Source organism: Miscanthus floridulus, chromosome 14 (assembly GCF_019320115.1).
Source record: "Miscanthus floridulus cultivar M001 chromosome 14, ASM1932011v1, whole genome shotgun sequence".
In the NCBI taxonomy this organism is placed as follows: Eukaryota; Viridiplantae; Streptophyta; class Magnoliopsida; order Poales; family Poaceae; genus Miscanthus; species Miscanthus floridulus.
In genome coordinates, this window is record NC_089593.1 from 50,465,602 (window position 1) to 50,482,531 (window position 16,930).

Genomic DNA, 16,930 nt, shown 5'->3' on the forward strand with positions numbered 1-16,930 from the left:
GGGACGGCCACGGTGAGCTCATGCTTGTGGCCATGGCGAATGCACATGGCACAGACACGTGTTCCCGTACCAATGCGGCGGTAGCAGTTAAGCAGGCTATAGCCTTAGCATCTAGACCCTATGGCGATGATGGACCAAAAGAGAGGAAGGTAGGAGGAGCAGTGGTGATGGCTGGACATGGGCGAGCTCCTACCCAGCGGCGCACCATGGCCATGTCGGCGACGACGACGTGCAATGTGGCCTGACCTAGGCTCAAACAGTTACAATGGTAGGTCGGGGAGGTAGAGGACATGGTGGCAGAGCTATGGGCGTGATGGATTGGTTGGTAGTGTGGCATGGACGGTGTGCAAGCATAGCGAAGGCGCACAGCGATGGCGACAGTGGTGCGGCTTGGCTCTGGCGTGCACGAGAGAGAGAGACGAGAGGGGGAGTGAGTGAGCACATGAATGGGTGAGCGTGGATGCGCAGCGCACTTCAGCGTGTGCTAGACCGCGACACGGCCTAGAACCAATGTACGGCCTCCACGCGGCAGCCGAGGCCTATGGCCGATCGACCACGACGTGCACGCGGCGCCGGTTCAGACGGTGGATGAGATGACTGGCAGAGCAAGTTCAAGTTATTGATACTCCTAATCCATGACAATTTTGTGGAAACTTCATTAATACAAAATGGAGAGCTACAAGAGATCTACAACTTTGCTTTAGAAAGTTTTGTCAAATTCGCCATGGTTTTCAATTTACAAAGCTCCAAAGTGGGGTACTTTGAAACTAAAATCAGCTCCCACACTTAGAAAAATTTCTAAGTCCCTAAACAACATTTGATTTCTAATTTGGAGTTGTTTTTTACTATGTTAGGCACTAAATTAGCTCATGACCCTTAAATAAAGTTTGTTACCCATGTCAAGAGCTACAACTTTTATGAAGGGTGCACTGCTAGCAAATACTATTTGCTATAGTTCAACTCTAGTCAAAGTAGTAACATGAAAAATGAAGTTTTGAGTAAACTAGGACTTAGAAGCAAAATTGGCTCATGCCATGGATACAAACATTGTTCCATTTTTCATCCTAGATGTGTCTAAGGTGTTTTACCTCACAACCATCTCTTGCATTGGTCACACATGAACACAAGCATATGCATGCATATAATCCACATCACATGTGATAAAGATAATGTGAATGAAATGAAACTTCATATGCTCATGCTCATGAATGCTTGGATGATGCTTGTGCTCATGAAATGCAGGTACCAAATGCAATGCTTAACACTAGGGTGTTATAGTCTAGAGGACTTAAAAATCCAAACCCTAGCCGTGGTTATCCATATTTAATTTTTAGCAATGCATGAATTACTTTTCACTTTTAGCATGTTTGCTCGTCTGCATTAGTAGAAAGAAAAGAAAAATTACATCATTGCAACATTAAAGCCTAAAGCCCCATGTGAATAAATCTATGGTGTGTAAAGGCCCGTAGGAATATTCACTGTGGTGGCATAAAAATAAAAATACCATATATACATATTTTTTGCATTATATAAATAGGAAAATCTAAAATATTAAATAGACATCTTGCTAGAACTTTGTCAATTAGGAAATCTATCTAAACCTCTAAGGACAACAAATCTCTGAATAGCTAACCGCTAACCCCTTATCCTAATCTGTGCCATAAGTTTTTGTGCTCTTGTTGGAGTATTTTGTAGGATGATCAAGAATAAAGCCATCCATCCGAAGTATATTTTCCCGAACTGTCCCTACACCCACAACACGAGGAACACAACTTCTAGACGGAATGAGAAAGACTTTTGTTGGTAGACTCACTCTAAGAAAGACCACGACAACATCCAACTTGGGGAGGAGCATCCCCCATGTATCTAGCTAAGTATTTCTTTCCCTTTTGGTTTTCTATTTTTAAGTTTGCTTCATATTTTCTAAAGAAATAAAAAGATGCATAATAAACAAATGCAAAATAAAAGTTTATCTTATCTAGTTATAAATATATTAAAGGTGTGATCCTAAATTGTGAAAAACAAAATAAAAAGTGTGTCTAGCTTTCTGTTTTTAAGAGATGAATAAATAAATGTGCTCTAAGGATAATCTCTTAAATGGAAATAATAAATAGTTGATCTATCATAATTCCTTTCAAGTACCTAGTTTTCAGCCTTGAATTCTCCCGAGTTTTGGATACGACCGTTTTGATATAAGAGTTTACGTTGAACTTGAAACTCGTGGGTAGCATGTGCTTGATCTAAGTCTAGGTAATGGATGGATATGATATGAAAAGGTCTAAGCTACTGTTTATCTTATTCCTAGCGATACTAAAGTTCTGGAGATTTAACTTTTGAAAAAATATGAAAATCTTACATGATGAGCTCTTGTATGACAAAGCTTGAATTCCTACCAGAGCCATATATGATATTTAGATTAGGAAAACTTCCACTCATATATGTTGCTTTCATTGCATTGAGTTTGGTCAAGCATTGTTGACCCTTATGAGAGGTTTGTCATGCTCTTAAAATTAAGATCATGTACACACCACCCAAATATGCACTACTCCTATACTGGGGGTAGGTGCAATAACATGCCATTCCATATAGATTCACCCAAAAATGTTTTACTCCTACACTGGGAGTAAACACCAAAAAATTTGATAGATATCCACCAAATAAATGCTCCAAGTTCTTGTTGCTATCTCTTAAAAGTTTTGTTGCAGAAAAGAAGCATGGGGCTATGCAAAAGTTATCCAAAAAAAGGAAGAGATGAGAAAAAAATGGACAAGTGTCCGAGATATTCAAAACAATGGGTACTTAGATGCCCATCTGAAAAAAAAGATGAATAAGATACCCCATGTTCTTTTCAAGTTTTAAAAGAGATATGTTTTCAAGGAGCATAGTAAAATTAGGTTAGCCACCATATATCCACACACATGCACATCTTGATTTGATTGTATGACTCAACTCTCTTTGAATTTGAGGTTTGACTTTACAATATATGTATTGCAAGTATGTTCTTTTATGCTTTCTCCACTCCTATGAGCTCCACATAAGCCTTAGTTGTAGGAAGAGAAAGGCATAACTTCACTATTGCCTTGGTGAGGATCCATAAATACCATATATTGAGAGACTTGACAGTGTCGTACAATGGAAGCTCTGAGTTTTATTTTGAAAACCTATAAAAGCTCTTGAATAATGGTTCAGCAAAGAACTTGAGACATAGTGCTTGACTTGATTGTTCTGTCTTTCAATTATAATAGACCCAAGTGAAGGCTGAGAAGCCCCATGGTTGAAGGTAATATGGATAAGTTTGAAGTCAGCTTGGTTTATTCTAATCTAGAGGAGAATTCATGTTTGAACGCATATGTACTTTTGAGGAGTTGCTACAATGTATTCAAAAAAATCTCAAAACTTCTAATCCATTTACTAAGTTTAGCGTTGCTAAGGGACTAGCGAAGGTGAAGCTTGGGGAAATTTGTTGACGGTAGTTAACAACCATTATAAACCATCAATATAACATGCATAAGGGCATAAATATAATCACCAATGAAGGTTTAGGGGTTTAAACTAACAAATTCCATGAGTTTTGGAAAATCTATATTTTCTACAGGCTTTATCCAGAAAATCATCAAGATGGACCCACATGTCAGATTTAATTGCGCTTATCTGCAATGAAATGGACACCAGAAGGTTCTAGAAGACTCGAGAGGACTCCATATTGTCTCAGAACCGACCAATTTATAAGAGTACAAGTACAATGGCAGCCCGCAAGCGGTCGCACTATCATACTTGAACCCATATAAACCCGGCAGTCCATCGAGTACCACGACGGGTCTCGATAAACGATTTACAACAACCAAGATCGTACAGGATTCAACATACATGTCACATATTACATAAAGTTCACAGATACATTTCCATCATCAGAGTATGAAACAAGTTATTACAAACCAAGTTTGATAAACAAAAGTAGAAGCAAATTAAGTTTGAAAGTAGCAATTGCCAACATAGTTTGATAAAGTGCCAACATACGATCACAGTCCACAAAAGCATGTAGAGGGGTTAATAAAGAAGCCTGCCCAAGGCTTACTCATCATCCACAGCAGGATAGAAACAACTCTTGCAATAACCATGATACACAGTGCCATCTGCAACAATGGGAAATAAACCCTGGGTATGAGAAGGTACTCAGCTAGACTTACCCATCATAAACCAGAAATAAAATGACTCCAAGGATCATGCAAGGCTGTATATGTGGATATAGCTTGGCAACATTTTGCATAAAAAGCAATTAACTCAATTATACAATTAGAATTCTGTTATCAAGTTAATTATGACTATCCATCTCTAGATTAGCAACTATCCTGTGCCAAACATGTGGTATATCATTTTAAGAGCATACAATAGTAACCATAGCCGGTATTGTAAATCCATGTTTATCCGAACCAACATGTTCCATAATACAGTTACTACGATGTTGGGACTAGCCAAGTTTCTCACTATCCGGGAGAGACGGTGATTCGAATCATTTTCAACCAGCTGGGAATTTATTCCTAACACAAACCCAGGCAGACCAGATCAATGGTCACCTTAGGTCACCTTTGGTACAACTCAAGTACACATTTCGCGGGTTCACCTAGCGCCGTACAATCAGGGACAACCAAATGCTAGGACGTTCAGGCCCAGCCTGCCCTTGGGCTTAGTCTGGCTCCCCACACATCCTTACTACCATCCAGAGTGCGCACTTTTACAGAGCAGGGCTTGGCCTGAGTTGAGCTACTCGGCTTCGCGGTCGGAATGAGTTATCCGGCTAGCTAAGTGATAGGCATGCGTTCAATCTTGTCAGAAGCACCAATAACGGTATGGTCCTTAATCGGCACAGATGGAATCACATGAGTCAACCTACCATAGACTCCATCCGGCCTCGATTTACATTACCCCATGGTTCTTTTCCACGATAGCAAATATAGCCAACCATGCTTCGGTATCCACCTATAACTCGTAGGTGATAGGAAATCACCCGACTTCTACCGGTCTAAGCATGGCTAAGCATATATTCGATCCTGGACCTATACAGGGTTAAAGGTACTTTTCTGGACAAGGAATTTATATGCATCAGTGGTTTCAAATCAACTCTTATAACCTAATGCATCAATCATAAGGGACTCAAGTAAAATTTTGTAAAACACTAGGAGACTTAGAATGCAACGGGGCTTGCCTTTCAGAAAGGAAGTGGGGCGATGATTAGGGCACTCCAGAAGCTCTTCTGGGTTTAGCTCCTCGTCTTTGGGAGCTACGGCTTGAGGAATCTCCTACTTGGTCCCCTTCCTCTCCTTCGTCGAACTCCAGCAACGTTATCTCTTCCGTCGATCCTAGATGCATGAGTGTGACATGAGATAATGCGAATGCATTCATGTTGGCAAGTATAGTATGATGATACATGATGAATGGATTCTTGCAAGCATTCTTAACAACATGGTGTTAAAGAAATAACAAGTGCATCACATTTACTGAGTATGTGCATATCTCTTCTTGCTTATTTAACCAACTACTTCAACAATGCATTTACTATATCACAACACAGCAGCTACTTGTTTTACTCATAACTAAAGTTCTACTTATCCAAATGTTGTGATCTTGGACTTTCTGGAAAGCTTATAAAATTGTCTACATCTCTTATTTAATCACCAAAAGCTAATTCAGATTTATCTTAACCAAAACAGACAATTAATTCAGTGCTGTCCAGAAATTCCAGAGAGCAAGCATTTCGGGATACTAACTTTAAACAGCTATAACTCCTAAACCCTTTGGTCTATTGCTCTGAAATTTTAACACAAGATAAATGAAGAAGTTATCTACAACTTTGTTATTAACCATTTTTATAGCAAACATCATTTTTACTATGCAACATACCAAATCACAGAATGTCCAAAAACCCTTTTCACCCGAATTATAAAGCAACAATATTTCTACTACATGTAAGCATTCAAATTTTGACAACACCAAGTTTACCAACAGTTCAAGAATACCAAATATACTCAAGAAAGCATAATGGTAAAGCCCAAACTATTTATTTAAATGCCTTTATTATTTTATTTAGATACTTAGGTTAAATAATAAACATATACTAAATGTACATCATAAATTCTCAGAAATTTACAGAGGCTTACTAGTGCTACCAATAGACTACTGTAAAAGTTTCATTCCATTTTAGCAAGTAAAACACCCTACACAAAAATTACAAGGCATAAAGGTTTAAAATAGCATAAATAGAAAACCCTAGTGAAAAGTGTCAACCAACAGATTTTATATTTTGTTTAGCATCCATATGGTACTAGGACAACCTCCAACAAATTTCATGAATATTGGATTCATAAATAATTTATAAAAATTCATACAAGGATCACCGAAATATAAAACAAAAATCTATAACTACAAATCCATACATGTACTTACCCTCAAATTTTTACCAGAGCTTATACTTGTCAAGAACAGCTCACCACATAAATTTCATAATTTTTGGAGCACAGGAACTCTAGATATAAAATAAACAAGTTTACATACATTTGAAAACACATTTCAAGTTTCATTTTAAATCTTTCAGAAATTCTACTACAAATGCTAGTATCATAATTTTCATAAATACTACACTTCCTAAGGAATACTACAAAATTTGGTTCACAAATTGTGGATCTCTATAGCTCAACTTATCAATTTCTAAAGTTACACACAAAAACAAGAATAAATGGACTAGCTTTTTCTGAACTGAGTCTGTGACAGACGGGGTCCACCGGTCAGACGGACCCATGCGTCAGCGACTGAAAATAGGGGAGACGGTGCGGAATCGACCGGGGTTCAATGGAGCTCGCCAATTGTGGCCTCTCCGGCGACGACGTCTGGACTATAGTGACCCCCACTACATCCCGCGCGCACTGGTGCAACAAATTGGACCGATTAACGAAGTTAGCTACTACGGCGGCGGCCATGGCGGCGCGGAGGTGCGAGTCGATGGTGCTTTGCCAGAGGAGACCACGATGACTCAAAATAGGGCTTGGACAAGCATCTACGGGCTACGGTGCACCAATTGCGCATCCAAACGTGGCACTCGGTGGTCGGAGTTGGCCGGACCACGGTGACGGGCCACGGCGGCGGAATGTGGGCGAAGTTGAACGTGGCATGGTGGCTTACCGGGCGCGGTCAGTGAGCACAGGCAGGCGTGGCGAGTCTCAGGGGTGACGGTGAAGTGGTTGCGGTGGTGGAGAAGCGAGGCAGGGCAAGCTGGTGGCCGACAAGCGACGGCGGCGAGCTTGGCGCTGCTGCGGCTGCTGCAGACGGCGAAGGAGGAGGCTAGTGAAAATGGAAATGTCAGCGCGGGCGTATCGGATGGAAGCTGGGGGTGATAAAGACCTGCTTTGGCCTGACGTGGCCACGCTGGGTAGAGCAACGGTGACTCGCGGCCTCCTTTCCTCCATGCGGCGGCCAGTGTCTGAAGGCGGTCGGCCACGAACCAGCGTGGCGCGGCGTTCGTCAGTGCCCATTCAAATGCCTAACAGCACGATTTCGTGAAGCTCGATCTTTGAATCCATGACGAATTAGCGCACATAATCTAAACCAAAGTCGTAGACCTATATACCATCTTCAACTTCTATTAAAGAATCAATCTCTAATTCCCAACCAATACACAGTAATATCATCTCCAAGTCAAGCCAATGCAACTGAAAACCAGAAAAAGACTTAGAAAATTCTAAGTGTTGCAAAATAGTGTTTTGTTGATTTTTGGGAGCTCAAAAAGACTAAGCTATGCACCTTATTATCTCATGACCCAAAAATAAAAGTTGTTCCTCTAGCCAAATACTACAACTTTGCTTTAGTGACCACCTCCATGCAAGGTCTCTAGCACATAGTTCAAACTTGGTCAAACATGCTACATTCAAAAGATCACTTGTATTTGAACTATGACCTAGTGACCCATTTAGCCCTAGCCATAAATACCAAAGTTGTTCATCATGATCTTCTAAACATGTTAAAGCTATTTGTAAGGTCACACACTCATTTCATGCATTGGCCACACATAGGGCTATCCAGGTCAACACATATAACATCACTTAAGTACTTGATCATGAAAGGTGACCTTCATGAACAATGTTCCATTTGTTAACCTAAGTGTAGCTAATATGTTTTAGTGACTCACATAAACCATTTACATGTATTCACTCATGATCATATGCATATATACAAAGAAACATAAAATAACGCAATGTTGCATATGTTTCAATCAAATGTTTCACTTGTAAAAGCTTAAATATGAATGCTTGATGCTCACGCTCATGCAATGCAAGTCAATTTATGCAAGGCTAACACCTAGGGTGTTACACATATCGATGCGAAGGGTGAGAGGCCAGTAAGTGGGGCCGCTCGGCACCACCTGCAGGTCGCCCTGGCCCTAGGGCCCACTATTAACCTCCACGTCACAATATCGGTTCTCCACCGCCTCTTATGTTGCATCTTCGCCATCCTTTAAGTTAGTTTGATCCAAGGACTCACGTTGGATGCTCTGGCCTATATATATCAGCCCTGCCCCCCTGAAGGCATAAGTCATTTGAGAAGACAGAAACCCTAATCATCCTCAGAGCTCCACCATATTCTAGGGTATAGCTAATTAGGCTAGGTCTAGAGGGATGCAAGCAAGCTTCGCTTGGATTCCTGATCATGTCAAGAGCGTGGTTCGGTATAATCTTTGTACCCCTATCTCTTTTGTACCTCCATTACTTTTATATGCTAGTTACAATTGTTATGACAATATCAGTATTTATCTTATTCATGTTCTTCAGTTACAATGTTCATTGTCTACTTTGATTATATGCTTAGTATAGTTAGATTATCATCATGTTCATGCATAAGTCCGTATAGCGCTCACTCTAAGGTACCATGGGTGAGTGGTTGACATTGTCTAAGCGTGGTGCTTATACATTATTTACCTACAAATACACCCTATATTCTACGTCATGTGGTAGATCGCGGATGTGATACTCCCGTTGAGTCATTTGTAGTCCACTCCCCAAATATAGGCACACGTAGGGTTCGATTACGAAGGAAGGGTGAGCTCTATACTTAATCTTCCGTAGTAATATCCCTTATGTATAGATATGATGATAATCTCAGCAATGATTACTAGTTATAATTGCACTAATAAATATATGCTTTAACCTATAATTAAGAATGACTTAGGAATTATTCCTCTAATATTCTACCTGACCAGTCGCACCGTTGTTGAGCCAGTCGTGATAGCAATTTTCATCGATAGTTTATTCAGGCACTGTACTCCACCCGCTATGATCCAAGGGTTTAAACACGTATCACCATTAGTTGTCTGTTTGATCCGATGGTTCATTAGGGTGGATTGAGTCCAGACCGTCCATCTAGACCAAACCCTAAGACTATCCTCCGTCCACTACAAGAAACATGCCAGTTTTTGACATTTCACTTTTGTTTCATGTTTTATGACACACTAGTGACATAAATCACAAGCCAAATTGGCTATATTACAATGAAAGTGACCTCCATTTGCTGTTGGACACTAAAAATGGCAAGGTTTGCTGGAAGACACTTTGATTCTCGTCAAATTTGCTGATGGACACCGAACCCATCAAAATATTCGTTTCTAGCTTTTGAGGAGAGAGAAGAGCGATGAAATGTACTTTATACCCCTGCCTCTTTCTTCTTCCTCACTCTCTTCTCTTCTCCCCCACTCATTGTTCGCTCATGGGTCACCACCGTCCGTAGGAGCGCGAGGGCTACCACCGGCCATCAGCTGCCACTACCACCAGCTTCGCTCGCTGGCCTCCACGCTCAGCACAACACAGGAGCACGCCTCCGCGGTGTAGGAGTAAAATATTTTTGGGTGGATCTAAATGGAAAGCATGTTTTTGCGCTTATCCCCAGTGTAGGAATAGTGCATATATGGGTGATGTGTACGTTATCTTGATTTTAAGAGCATGATAAACCTCTTATGAGGGTCAACAAAGCTTGACTAAACTCAATGCAAAACAAGTCGCATATAAGTGGAAGTTTTCCTAACCTAAATATAAACATGTTTGGCTTCGGTAGGAATTCAAGCTTTGTCACACACGATCTCATCATGTGGAATTTTTATATTTTTCAAAAGATAAATCTCTATAATTTTAGTATCACTTAGAACAAAATAAATAGCAGCTCATACCTTCTCATATCATATTTGCCAATTACCTAGACTTAGATCAAGCATTTGCTACCCACGAGTTTCAAGTTCAGCGCAAATTTTCATGTCAAATCAAGTTCATTCAAAACTCAGAAGAATTCTAGGCTAAAAACTACGTACTTGAAAGGAATTACAACAAAGCAACTATTCATCATTTCTATCATGTGAGATTATCTTCAAGTTCTTTTTATTCATTTGGCTCCTAAAACAAGACAAAAAAACAAAAGCACATTTTAAGCAAATTAAACTTAAAGAAAACTGTACACTCTTTTTGTTTGGTTTTTTAGATCACTCCATAGTAATATATATATATAAGATAAAGGTAAATTTTTATTTTGTTTTCTTAGTTTTGCATTTTTTTATATATAATACAAATTCAAAAATTAACTAAAGAAAATGATAAAATACGAGAAATAAAATTTACCTGAAGTAATGGGGGCTCCTCCCCCAAGCTGGTTGTTGTTGCGGTCTCTCAGAAGGGTGGGTCTATGTTGAGACCCTGGAATAAGTACTACCAATTTTGGTTCTCCTGCTCCTGGTGCTGCTGGATGGCGGCAAGGCATTGTCCTACTTCTTCTTGCCACTGGGAATGTTGGTGCAGAGTGTTCTTAATCTCATGCTGGTTCTCCTCAATGGTGGTGAGTCTGGTGTCAAAGCGAGCGTGTTCCATCTGTTGCTCATGGTAACCCATAGGCGGTGGATGGTGGCCCTTGTCTTAATCATGATAGCCTGTGGGATGATCATGGAAGCCACGAGCAGAGAAGGACATGCGTCCTCCCTGGTAGCCGCTAGAGACCTCCTCATAAGACTGCTGCTGGTAGTAGTCAAAATTGTCATCCTACCATTGCCCACTTGGCCCCTGTTGTCAGGAACTCTCTGAATGATGCAGAGAAGGCTGCTCCCACCCAGCATGTTCAGGTTGGTGCATACGAGAAGATCCCGGCTAGTACCAACCTGTATGCACAAGATGGTGCACCTGGGAAGGTGCTACTTGATCAAATCCTATGTAGGCGGTGAAGGCAGGGCCTTCTAGAATGGGGTCATCTCCATGGTACAGAGGCTATGGGTTGCGAGTGATCCTCACAGAGGCACTCCTATGAGGTGCTTCCTCCTTGCTCTGCAAATCAAAGACAAATGAATCCACTGCATACAAACCAAGGTTCCGGTCTGGTAATAGGAACTCGGTTGTATAATCCACATACATCATGACAAGTTTCCTGTCTCTTCCCTTTTTTAACAAATATGCATGGTTAAAATAGTCATAATTAATAAGCCAAATGGGAACATCAATGTAAGTAACAGAAACATTTTCTAGCATGCCCAAATTTTTAGCTATGCGGGTGAACAAAGAAGTGCACCCAATATCTCCCTTAAGACCAGGAATTTCTAACCATTGTGTCATCATGAATTTTACGAGTGAGACCTTCTTTGTTTTGATCATGGCATAAAGCAGTTTTAGTTCATTATTCCTAACTATGCGGAAATCACTTCTAGGAAATAAGAAAAATCCTAACCATTTATGCATAAAGCGCAAAGTAGGGTGCTGAATTTCATTGGTACGAGGATGGTTGCAAATAATTTCTTTTGAAATCTCCCTCCAAAACTTATTCCTATCAAAGTCTTGTATAGCAGAGTCTATGTCAATTATGCACTGAGAGTGAAATCCAAGAAGTTCACTAAAATTTTTCTAGGGAATAGAAAATTCTTTCCCAAAAAGTCTAAATGAAACATCCGAATCAGTGGGTTGCAGAGTGCACAAGAATTTAATAGTCAAAAGCATACACCCCGGCTCATCAATTTTCCAAGCATCCTCCAATCCTACGGTCCTAAAAATAAGTTCAAATTCAGTGGTCATACCTGTGGCTTGTAGTAGGGCTAGATCGTAGGCAGGAGTGAGGATGAAATCCTAGGTCTTCAGCTTCCTGTACATGTTCTTCTCCCTATCTCCCCGGAGCTTGAGCCAATTCTCTTGCAGAAGAACGTTCCTTTCTATGGGGGCTAATCGATACGGTGCTCCAATAGCGGGAGACGGTGGATCAACCTTGATGTCGATGCTTGCTCGGGATGAAGAACTCCTTGTTGAACAGAACGACATTGCCCGCTTGAGTTTGCCGGTGATCTTGCTCATTTTCCTACAAAATAGACAAAAACAACACAACTCGAGGAACAGGATTAGGAGATGAAAATATTAGTGGTTAGCCATCCAGAGTTAGTAGTCCGAGGGTTAGTCATCCCAAATTGCCTAATAAATATTCTAGTCAAAATTTTGGCATGACTTCCATCTTAATTATTTTTAATTCCCTCACTTGATTTGGACAAACTACCACACTTAAACTCTATTTTTCTTTCAAATTTTAGCATCACCTCTCTATCTTTCTCAAGATTTTAGCACTACTTTCACACCCAAACTTTCTCTCACTCTTTCTTACTCCAACACTACTTCTTAAAAGAAGAAATCTTGAAATGGAATTCCGAACTCAAGAGCTGGAATTGTATTATGTTAGAGGCCGAGATCAGCAAGGAAGGAGTCGAATTTATAGGCGACGCAGCAGTAGGCTGGCCGGCTAAGTGGTGGGGCTAGCTGGCCCCACATCATGGCCAAATGACCTCTCCATTTTCCTGATCCCTCTTTGCTTCGTGCTTAAGCAAATGTTGGTGCCAATTGGTGCTCTTTCAGTGGATATGGTTGGTGAAGAGTGATAGTGTAGGATAAGTAGGTGATAGGTGGTGGTTGAGTGGGTCCCATGTGTCCCCCATATTTCTATCGTATATATAAATATAATGCAAAAATATTTTATGATACTATGTAATATAAGAAGATGAATGATGGTATTTTTAAATTTTTATGCCTCATGGTAAATATTTCTTATGGATTTTTACTCTGTAAAAATTATTTACATGGGGCTTAAGTTTTTATAATGCCATGATGAGAATTTTTGTTTACTTTTTCTAATGCAGGTGTTGAAAAGTAAATATACCAAAGTAAAATATAATGCAAAAAATAATTATAGATAACTACTAAGTTACCTCCCAGCGAGGGTTCGGAATTTTGAGTCCACCGAACCGGACTTCTCCGTTCAAGTTTATTCTTCAGGTGCGCCAGTAGGTCTCGGAGATGGAGACCTTGATACTCGGTTCTCATGCCACTCCAGATTGGAGCATTGTTCCGATCTTGGCTCGAAAATGAACCACTCTTCCTTCCCATTAATATAGAATTTAATTTCTCTAGCTCCGACATCAATGTGAGCATTTGTAGTGCACAGGAAGGGTCTCTCAAGAATGAGGGGTGTCTTCATGTCTTCCTGTATGTCAAGTACTACAAAATCAACAGGGAACAAAAAAGTTTCGTATTTTTACTGAAATATTCTCAGCGATTCCTGCAAGGTAAGGACCGATTGGTCGGCCAGCTACAAACACATCGATGTTGGTGTGAGTGTTGAATATTTGAGCTTGTCAAAGACCATTTTGGTCAAGACACTAACATTTGCTCCAAGATCGCATAACGCATTCATAAAGTTCTAGGTCCCGATCGAACAGTCAATAGTGGGACATCTTGGATCCTTCTTCTTGATAGGTGAAGTGTTTAGGATGGCCGCACTACACTCCTCCATTAACTTGATTACCTCAGTGGAAGGCAGTGGTCTTTTGTTGTTGAGGAAGTGTCAGAGATACTTCGCATAGGTACGTACCTATATGGCATCGAGCAACAGAATATTGATATATAACTTTTGAATTACCTTTATGAACTTACCAAACTGCTCATCCATTTTGGCTTTCCAATTTATGTGTGGAAACAGTTGGAGAGTTGTGTCATGAAAATCTTATTGTTACTCCTGCTCTTGTGGCCCAACTTCTTCAACTTCATTGGTTCTCTTCTCCTCTTTCTGTAGTACCACTGGTGTCTTTCTTGTCCTTGTCGGATATGGTGGATCACGAGTAGACTTGCCACCTCTTGTGGTTATGGCGTTTACCTTCTCAAGGTTAGTGGCAAAAGGCAGAGCAGCAGCCAACTGAGATAATTGTGATTCTATCTTTTTATTATAGCTAAGTTAGTCTTTTATGGCAGAAGAAAACTATCTATTTTAGTATTTTTGTTTTCTAGGACCTTGTCATTAAAAGAAAGCATCTTAGAAATATTCTCATTAATCCTAGCTTGTTCTAAGATCAAGTCTCTCAAGGATGGTTGTTTAGAATTAGAAGAATTATAGTAATTACCTAGGTACTTACCTTGGTAAGTAGACCGTTGTTGTTGATTCCACCCTTGTCTCTGTTGTTGTGGAGTAGAATTGTTGACGTTGTTTGCATCCTCCTGATATTTAGGGAATTCTACCCCTAAGTATTCTCCACATACATTCTGAGAATTGAAGGCATCTTGAATAGCCTAACGATCTTTCTTGTAATTGGCTCGCTGTTCAAGCCAATTTAATAGGACATCCATCTTGGTTGACATTGCACACACCTCTTCTGGTACTTCTTCGCTCTTATTGCATGCTTGAATATTCCATTGAGACCAGCCTTGATTAGAGGCTATCTTTTCCATAAGAGTTTCAATTTTTCCAAGGGTGAGTGACATAAATGATCCTCCAGGCAGTTGCATCTAGTTGTTCATGACTTTCTAAGTTAATCTAAGGTAAAAGCCTTGCATGAGCAACCAATCTTCCATCCCATGATGAGGACAATTTAAAATGTATTCTTAAAAATGTTCCCATGCTTCTAGAATAGTTTCTCCCTTCTATTGTTCAAAATTGGAAATCTTTCCTCTTAAGGCATTTGTCTTGCCTACAAGATAGAATTTTTTCTAGAAAGGCCTTTGAACACTTTCCCCATGTGTTGATGTGATCTTTGTTGATGTAGAACCACTACTTCGCTCTTCCCACTAGTGAGAATGGAAACTGGCGGAGTAGTATGATGTCTTGAGGAACGTCCTTGATGACGACTGTGCTACTTATCTTCAGAAAATTCTAAAGATGAGCACTAACATCTTCATGTGCCTTTCCACTAAATGGGGTAGCTTGCACCATACTGAGAGGCTTGGCTTGAGCTCAAACTCAAGGTTGGTAGTTCTGAGTGTTGGTCCAGTGCGAATGTTCTTGGTGCTTGGAGCAGAGATCTCACATAGAGTCTTCTCAGCCATAGCTCAGAAACTAGTGTTGAGCTTCCTCTTAATTAGGTTGATTTGATTCTGATTGGAAGTTGTTGGTGAATCACAACCAGTCCTGCAATACCCTATATAAGATATGAACAAAGACAAACAAGGGTAAGCCTGCTAAAGCATAGGTTATGATTTCATCAATAAGTATTTATTTGGTCAATTCTCTTAGCCATGTGACGCTCCCCAGTAACGGCGCCAGAAATGCTTGTTGACATTTCTTAGCATCACTCTTTACTAAGTTGTCGTCCCTAGCATGATGCTAGAAATGCGTCGTTGGTAATTATAAATGACACTTGAAAACTTAGAGGAAAATTATATATATATATATTAAAGTATCCGCAAGCACATAGATAATATACAATTATAGCATTTCACCCAGGAGTATACCAGGTATCATTATTTATATTTTATCCACGGGGAGGAGCTATGGAGTTGTGTTGGCATTGAGATATTGACAAATATATACTTATGATAAAATCACTCTCATGCTATGGCACGCGTAAGTTAATGGATAAATAAATGATAAGTGTAAGGTAATAATGGTATTCCAGAGATAGAAATAGAGACTCATAAAATATAGTATGGCTAAACAGGAGATTCGTTAAGAGCAAAAGATTCCTAAGTCATTCCTTATTTACTAAGTCTTTCATACACCTAAGTATATACACTCTCATCTATAGTACAACTAACTTTGGATCTATGCATAAGGAACATTACTCAGGAAGATCAAGAACAAAGCTTGTCTACCTTTGCAACCGTGTTCTACTTGCTCTACAAACTAGGAGTGGACTACAAAGGACTCAACAGGAGTGTCACATCTGTGATCTACCACATGACCCAGAGTGTAGAATGCATTAGTAGGCAAACAATATCTAAGCACCATGCTTACATAGTGTTGACCACTTAACTCACTCAAGTACTAAGCTAAGAGCTTTGCGAACATATGCATAAATTCATCATCAATCATAACTATATCAAGCATATAACTAGAGCAAACAAGAAACATAATAAATAGCAACATCATATTGAAGAAGCACAAAGTCATAAATTTAGAGATACAATGGCTATACCAGTCTCTAGATGGCAGATCCAGAATCCTAAGCAATAGCCCACACTCTACTTGAACCTTGCTATCTAGCCTATACTAGAAACTTGAATAATTGGAGCTCTATTCTCTTCTCTCTAGAAACCCTAATTTTTGGTCTGATCTTCACCTATGGCAGTGTCCTCTATAGGGGGGCAGGGGCTAGGTATATAGGCCGGACCATCTAACGTGAGCCCTTGGATCAAACCGACTTAAATGACAGTGTAGATGCAACCTAGGAGGCGGTGGAAAACCGACATTCGAAGGAGGGGCTGACATGTGGGGCCCAAGGGGCCAAGCGGCTTACAGGTGGGGCTAGCCAGCCCCACATGTCAGCACCTCGGCCTCCGCTTTGGTTTGGTGTTTTCCCAAGTCCTCTAGAACCTTCTAGAGTAATTTTCACCATGGATAAGCGCGATTTAATTTGATGTTTTGATCCCCCTTGACATTTTTCTAAAATAACACTGCTAAA

The 16,930-nt window shown here is 40.1% G+C and overlaps 1 non-coding gene across 1 annotated transcript; it reads left to right on the top strand.

Annotated features, from left to right (window-relative positions):
* Positions 1-14,883: 14,883 nt before the first annotated feature.
* On the top strand, positions 14,884-14,990 carry LOC136506256 (small nucleolar RNA R71). Its single transcript, XR_010771480.1, has one exon. It is a non-coding gene; the product is annotated as a small nucleolar RNA R71 (small nucleolar RNA).
* The last annotated feature ends 1,940 nt before the right edge of the window (positions 14,991-16,930 follow it).